At 42.1% G+C, this 8167-nt stretch overlaps 1 non-coding gene across 1 annotated transcript; it reads right to left on the minus strand.

Annotated features, from left to right (window-relative positions):
• Positions 1-6037: 6037 nt before the first annotated feature.
• On the minus strand, positions 6038-6144 carry LOC141609706 (small nucleolar RNA R71). Its single transcript, XR_012527624.1, has one exon. It is a non-coding gene; the product is annotated as a small nucleolar RNA R71 (small nucleolar RNA).
• Between the last annotated feature and the right edge of the window lie 2023 nt (positions 6145-8167).

An 8167-nucleotide genomic window follows, 5' to 3' on the forward strand; every position in this document is an offset into this window, starting at 1 on the left:
AGTCAGTAAACTTAAGAGATAAGTTGTTGTTACTTGGCTAAATGTGTATTGTAGAGAGATAAGGAAGATATTACCAGATGAATAGTGATTCTTAGGTTAAATTGTCGATCCTTTCCTCAATGAGGGTTGAGGAGTATTTATAGACTTTCACCTTTTGTCACGTAGTGGCCAAGTGGCTAGCAGGTGGAAAGACCGTTCTACCCTCGGCCGATGGACCTATGGCAGGCCGGCCGAGGGGTCTTGGATATGAGTACGCGGATATGTGCCCGGTGGCCGGTTGCCATGCCGAGACCAGTGACGAGCCGATGGGTCAGATCGGCTAGGCTGTCTAAGTCGTTGACTTGCTGTGGATATCTTTGACCTTGCTCAATATGTTGACTTGGTCAGCGGTGCAGAATATGCCTCATCAATTTGCCCCCAGCGTAGTCTATGCCGTGGTATGGGCTCCGATGTATGTTAAGCGTATATTCTGCGTAAGTAATTTGCAAAATTTTTCTGCATCGGCTTCTTCTACTGCGTCGGCTTCTTCTACCTCAGCCTGGTTCTGCTTAGGCCGTACCATATCCCCCCTCCACATGGATGTGTAAAGGGCATCCGATATGGAAAAAAGAAAGTGACGCTGACCGAGACCAGGTTTGAGAGTGCCGGTTGTTTTTGATTGCCCCCGGCCGGTGCTACGTAGCTTGGTTGATCATGTGGCAGGCGGAGAGCAGATACTTAGGAATTTGTTGAGGAAGATGAATAGGCGAAGAGATGTGAATGGGCGTGTTGAAGACGCTTAGTCACTGTTGCATTGACTGGCGTTCAACTGTTACAACGATTGACATTCCGTGGTTGCATGTCCGACACGTGTCTGTTTGCTGATTGGCTGACTATTCATGGGTTGTGCCCTGATTGGTCCTTCTTCGTGGGCTTTCCCCTATAAATAGGGCAGTTATTCCGTGAAATTGGCCACCAATTTCATTCTCTCCAAAATTTTCTTCTCTCTAAACTTTCAAGGGCTTCTTTCTCTTCAAATCTTCAGAATTGTTACGTCGGCTAGTGCTTTTCTTCAAGGTAAACAAACAATTTTTCTCAATCTTTACTTTGTTAATTGTTGCTACCATGTCTACTGCTGACGCCGGGACTAGTACTTCTGCGCCGGGGGGTTCCCCGTCGCGTCTCGATGAGGAGGGGATACTAGACGCCATCCCGATAAGGTCTGGGGGCCCTAGGTCTCCTTCTCCCGTAGTTGATCCACCAATTTTGGAGGAATGGGAGGATGAGGATGATGATGCTGATGATGATGAGAGGACTCCTTCTAATGGTGAGAGGCCGCCTATCCCGGATCATGGCATCATAGGCCGCCTTGGCCTCAGCTATCTGAGCCGCATTCGCCGCCTCCGCCTTCCCCACAGACGGCGCCAATTGTTCCGGGTGTAATTCCAGAGCAGATATTTGTTACCACTCCTAGCTTGTAGAATGAAGTCCTTGCTTGAATCCTCCTCTCGGTCTCCTGAAACGATGAACAAACTGAGGGCTCGGCTTTGGACCGAGCGAACTCACTCCGACGCTCAAGTCAGTAAACTTAAGAGATAAGTTGTTGTTACTTGGCTAAATGTGTATTGTAGAGAGATAAGGAAGATATTACCAGATGAATAGTGATTCTTAGGTTAAATTGTCGATCCTTTCGTCAATGAGGGTTGAGGAGTATTTATAGACTTTCACCTTTTGTCACGTAGTGGCCAAGTGGCCAAGTGGCTAGCAGGTGGAAAGACTGTTCTACCCTCGGCCGATGGACCTATGGCAGGCCGGCCGAGGGGTCTTGGATATGAGTACGCGGATATGTGCCGGTTGCCATGGTTGACCCATGACAGACCAGGGTCGACCGATGGCTAGGCCAGCTAAATTAAAGTCGTTGACTTGCTGTGGATATCTTTGACCTTGCTCAATATGTTGACTTGGTCAGCGGTGCAGAATATCCCCCATCAGGTTCAATTACCACATTTGACCAAATATGTAACGGTGAATTTGAGAAATATAGTGAATTGAATCGAAACGAGAGATTATATGACCAATAATATAAGTTTGATTCAGTGTTTTCAGGAGAGATTCTACTTTGGATCGATGGAGAGGGTAGGATCGAATCGGTAGAATCGGATTGTAGATTCTACAAACTCACTAAATATAATTTTTTTATTTGGTAAAAAAATATAATTGAAAATCAAAACACTTATTTATTAATATTTATTCATAAAATATTGGTAATTAATGATTTTAGTATCACTGTATGAACAACTTACGCGAAATTTGGGTTTTACGGTGTCATTATATAAAAATATATATTAATTTTTTTTATTATGGAATCGGATCGTAGGATAGTAAAATCGTAGGATCGTATTATGATCCCATCTCTAGAAATATTCAAATTAATAGGATCGTAAGATTCTACAACTATGATAGAATCGTAGGATCCAGGATTAGTCAAGCATTTTTGGATCGTAAAATCGTAGAATCATTGGATCGAATCGCGATTCTGACAACAATGGTTTGATTACTCGGTCAGGACTCAGGAAGACTAGTCTATAAAAGTACTGCTCAAGTCTTTCTCTATGGACGTGATGTTTGAGTCAAAGTTTTTAGACGTATCTCTCAAGTCGTCGTGGACACGGATTGTAGAAACATAGTGAATTGAATCGAAAGGAGAGATTATGTCTTGGTCTTAGCCAATAGAAAGCTTTATTTCTAATATTTTCTATGTATTTGCTAGGAAGAACACGTTAATGAGATGAAGTTTCTTATTGGCTAGGAAGAACACGTTAATGCCTTAATGATCCTCCTAGAGGACTTAAGAATTTTTTAAAACCATAATGTTTTTAGTAAATGTTTTCGAGAACATTACTTTTGGGTAATGATAAATACAACTCATAAATTACTGTGATTAATGCATATGTATTAAAATTTAATTTCCTCTTTTAACTCCTTAAATACAGCTCTTAGGATTGTATCTGTATTTATCATTATAAAATGGGGTATTAAGATTTTAAAACTACGTATTTGTTTTGCTCACGTCTATAAAAATTTCAAGGACATATTCAAATTGCGGAAAATATATAAGTAAAAGTCAATCCTTACTTTACTCAATCCCAGGTTACACGTTGGGTTACTTTTGAAGTCATTGGATACATTATTAGGAACAGAGATACATTATTAGGAACAGAGATACACTAATTTCTAACTTAATTAGAGGTTTTGTTTTTGAGACTTCGAGCCTTAAAATGTTGTATTAAAATTTATGAAATAAAGCTTTATTGTCCTAACTCCTTGATATACGATTAATTTACTTCTAATTCCCTCTTTCTTTTATGCATACCGACTCGTATCGAGTCGGTTTCGGGTGTTTTTCCTTGCATTTTGTGCCCAATGCCCATACTTGTTACCTTGTGTATCCTTTTGTAGGAAACGATCCAAGTATGGAGAAATTGGGGCAAGAAAGGCACCCCATTGCCTTTACATGAAGAAGAGGTGAAGAAATGAAGACTGTGTGTTTTGCCGGTAGACCGGCAGCCGGTCTAGCCACCGGCAAAACACACCCCAGAGAATCACTCAAGATTTTTGAAGAAAAGCTGAAGACTGTGTTTTGCCGGCCCACCGGTAAAACACAGCAAGAAGGATTAAAAGAAGAATTGGAGGAAAAACAAGCTTGACCTCGCTGCCGGTAGGAGCACCGGCAGCCGGTCAACCGGCATTTCACACATCAACAAATAAGAAGAAGTCCTGAAGAAGGTGTTTTGCCGGCAGGCCGGCAACCGGCCCATCGGCAAAACACGAATGCCAGATGTTTTAATTCTTTGCACGGTTTTGCCGGTAGGACCACCGGCAGCCGGTCCACCGGCAAAACACAACAGCACGAGAATTTGGGCTTTTCTCTCTTTTCCTCCTCTTTTCTTCTTAATCTTATACAAGCCTATAAATACCCTCTCTTAAACCCTTTTGTACACACAACCCTAGATCTGAGAATATTTCCCTTTCAAGTTTAAAACTTTGCTAATCCTTTTGCTAATCATTCCTTAATTAGACTAGTAATTCAATTAATTTGTGATTGAATTTGGGTTGTAAGAAGAAGATTGAAAGTTTATACTTATTTATTCTATCATAATTCCTTTCTTGCTTCTTGATTGGTATTATTTCTCTCCTTATTTTCATTTGTTTACATTTTGTTCTTCCTTCAAGTTTATTTGATTGTTTATGTTAAAATTGTTGTTGTTGTTTGTTTGTTGTTGTTGATTTCATCATTGTTCATCTTTTCATTGTCCCTCTTTGCATTGATTCTCTTTCATTTGTTCATCCTTGGATAGTTGTCCTCAAAGACTTAATCTTTGAGTTGATTTGGTTAAAGATTGTGTCTTTTAGATTAGTTAACCTTGTTATTAGAAATAATCTCTTCTTCTCTTAATTATTATTGATTTGTTGCATGCTTAGTAGTAAGATTCATCTCCTCACCATGTTTGTGACCAAAGTTTCCATCTTTATTGTTTATTTTGCAATTAGGACCATGGTTAGTGAGTAGTCTCCTTCTAGGACTCCGTTTGACCCGATATGGGTAATTTCACTAACTAATTGTCACTAAGGCTAATTTGTGGGGGGAATTGGTTAGGGTAGTCTAGGGGAAATTTCATGCTTAAGGTTTGGTTTCCGAGTAGTGTCGGCTTTTGACCCTTGTCCACCAACGGAAGTTGGTTAGGTTGTTAGTCGAATATTTGGGGACCGACCCTTGTCACCAACTAAGGTTGAGACCGGAAGGGAGAACCGAGGGAGGGTGCCTCTAGGCTAGCGTTTGAAATCGACCTCCGGAAGGGGGAGTGGGATGACCCGGAATATGATGAGGGCTTAATGACCTTGACCATTCACTTGACCTCCTTGGGAAAATGCATGTTCTTGGGGTTGTCGGGTTTTGAGTTAGGGATACCGACTTTCGAACCCGGGAGGGGGGTTAGTCGGAGTAGCTAGTGTCCTAGTGCGAGACCGGAAGGGAGGTTCTAGGCGAATTAGAGCCATATCCCCCTTACCTTCCTACCCCTTTTGATTAGCCGAGACGATTAGTATGCGGAATTACTCATGTTTATGGTCGGACCGAGTTCTAGTCCTTCTCTTTATTTGATCTATCCCTTATCTTTAGCTTGTTTTTTTTATCTTATCTTGTTGTTTGTCTTTAAATTTGATAGTTTAGCGCTAGATTGTTACTACCCTCTTTGTTATTTATCGACTTAGCTAAACCGGTGAATTAGAACGATTAGTACTCCACCTACTCCTTGTGGGATCGACCCTTTTAAGTGTACAACGATAAAATCGTGCACTTGCGAGGTTTAACTTGAGACCATCAAGTTTTTGGCGCCGTTGCCGGGGAGTACGGCTTGATATTAATCGTTTTTGTTCTAGTTTAGACTAAGTCCTTTGTTACTAATCCTTTCTTTCAAGTGCTTAGGTCTTTTGCATGAGTAGGCGACGAAGACGAGGTCAACCGATATATCAACTTGACCGCGAAATTGAAGCCACGGCAAGAAGACTTAATTCTCTAAGAAGAAGGGGTTTACTTGATATTCCACCAATTGAAGAAGTTAATCACCAAGAAGCTACCGAAGTGTTTGAAAATCCTTTTGGGGTTTTAGAAGAAGAGCCTAACACCATGGGTGATCCGGTTCCGATAAGAGACACTATGGCTCCTAAGCACATAGTCAATCCAAGCATCCAAAGGCCACGAATTCAAGCTAATAACTTTGAGATTAAAAATGCCTTGCTCAACCTTGTTCAAGACAACCAATTTGGAGGAGGTCCCTTGGAGAACCCAAATGATCATCTAAATGATTTCCTTGAAAATGGTGATATGTACAAATCAAATGGGGTTTCCGATGACGCGGTTCGCCTTAGGTTGTTCCCCCGTTCTCTTAGGGGTTCGGCCAAGGATTGGTTGAAGAATTGTGACCCGGATTCCTTCAAGACATGGGATGAGTTGGCATCGGCATTTTTGAACAAGTATTTCCCACCCTCAAGAACGACGAAAGTGAAGAGTGAACTACAAAGCTTTACTCAAGAAGACGATGAGACCTTGTATGAGGCATGGGAACGGTATAAGAAGCTCCAACGGTTGTGCCCTCACCATGGCATTTCCGAGGCCGAGCTAGTGAACAACTTTTACAAAGGGTTAACTCAAGACCTACGGCTTTCATTGGATGCGGGATCCGGGAAAGGTGCCTTAGACATTTTGGGGCATAAAGCGGCAAAGGAACTAATTGAGGAGATGGCCTCAAGAACTATGGAATGGGGAAGTGATAGGCAAATGAGGAAAGGCAAGAGCAAGGATTCTAATTCGGTTTTGAATGTGGAAGTTAAGGGTATGCTAGATGAACTCACCCAACAAGTTGCTTTGCTAAATTCAAAACCTAAGGGCTCCGATATGAGGCAAGTCTTGTCGTGTGAGTTGTGTGGTGAACAAGGGCACACTCCCATTGGGTGTCCCTTGATTGCACCCCTAGGTGAGGAATGCTATGAGCAAGTAAATGGAATTTGGGAGTCCACAAGTGCAAGACAAGGGTTCAACAATAATAACAACAACCAATTTGTCAATGGAGAAAGAACTCACCCTTTCTTGTCTTATGCTTCACAAAACATTCAAAATCCCACCACTTCCCAACCTCAACAACAACCAAGGTTCAATCAAAACTCTCAATTCCAAAGACAAATTCCACCCGGTTTCCAAGGGAAACAATTCATCACCCAAAACCAACAACCATTTGGGGGTTTCAAGGGGCAAAATTTCAATCAACAACAAACCCAAAATTTCCAACCACAAAACCAAAACTTCCAAACCCCTCAAAAACCATCTTGGGAACAAGCTTTTGAACAATTGGTTATTGCAAATCAAAAATCCGACTCAAAGCTTGATAACCACATTGCCTCACAAAACCGGGTGAATGATGAAATACGGGCATCACAAAAGGCTACGGAAACTCATGTGGCCCAAATTTCTCAACAATTGAGTCAATTGGCTCAAAAGCCGGGGAAGTTTCCGGGTAATACGGTTAACCCAAGGGAGATGAATGCGGTGTTTTTGAGGAGTGGTAAGCAATTGGAGGAGGTTGAGAAATCTCCTAAGTGGAAGAGGAAGAGGGTGTCAAGTGAAGTAGTGAAAGAGCACCCGGTTGAAGTTGTGCAAGAAGATGAGATTATGGTGGAGAAGTCTAAGGAGGTGGAGATGGTTGACCCTCCAAAGCAAGATGAGCCTATTGCAACTAAGGCCAAAGAATGTACTCCACCACCAAGGGAGTATGTAGCACCGGTGCCCTTTCCACAAAGGCTTGCAAGGCCTAGAATTGAAAAGAAATATGAGAAGTTCGTGGAGATCTTGAAGGGAATGAATGTCACGATTCCTTTCCTTGACATGATTACCGAAATTCCATCTTATGGCAAGTTTCTTAAGGAACTTGTCACTTTGAAGAAGAAGAATGGAGAGGTGCAAACCATCAACCTCTCTAAGGAATGTAGTGCTATACTCACTCACACCAACAAGCTTCCTAACAAGCTAGAAGATCCGGGGAGCTTCTCTATCCCTTGTTCTATCCAAGGGGTGGCTATTAAAAGAGCTTTGTGTGATTTGTGGGCTAGTGTGAGCCTCATGCCACTTTCTATATTCAAGAGGCTTGATTTGGGAGACTTGAAACCTACTAGAGTTTCACTTCAACTTGCCGATCGGTCGGTTAAGTTTCTCATAGGTGTGATTGAAGATGTACCCTTGGTTGTTGGGAAGCTTGTCATACCTTGTGATTTCTTTGTTATGGATATGCCCGAGGACTACAATGTACCTATCATTTTGGGGCGACCTTGTCTTGCCACCGGGGGAGCTATGATCGACGTAAAGAGTGGGAAACTATCTTTGCAAGTGGGTGAGGATAGGGTGGAATTTGAACTCCACAAGTCCATGGAAGCTCCTTCTCTTGGTGACACTTGTTGCATTGTTGACATTCTTGAGAATCCCATGGAGGAGCATGACCCAAAAGCTTCCTCCATGGATCCGTTGGAGACTTGTCTTGTTAGTTGGTATGAGGTCGATGACAAAGATATTGAGACTCTTGCATATGTATGGATGTTGGATTCGGCTCCTATTCATGAACAAGCTCCCAAATTTGAAGTG

This window comes from Silene latifolia, chromosome 10 (genome assembly GCF_048544455.1).
Source record: "Silene latifolia isolate original U9 population chromosome 10, ASM4854445v1, whole genome shotgun sequence".
NCBI classification, from domain to species: Eukaryota; Viridiplantae; Streptophyta; class Magnoliopsida; order Caryophyllales; family Caryophyllaceae; genus Silene; species Silene latifolia.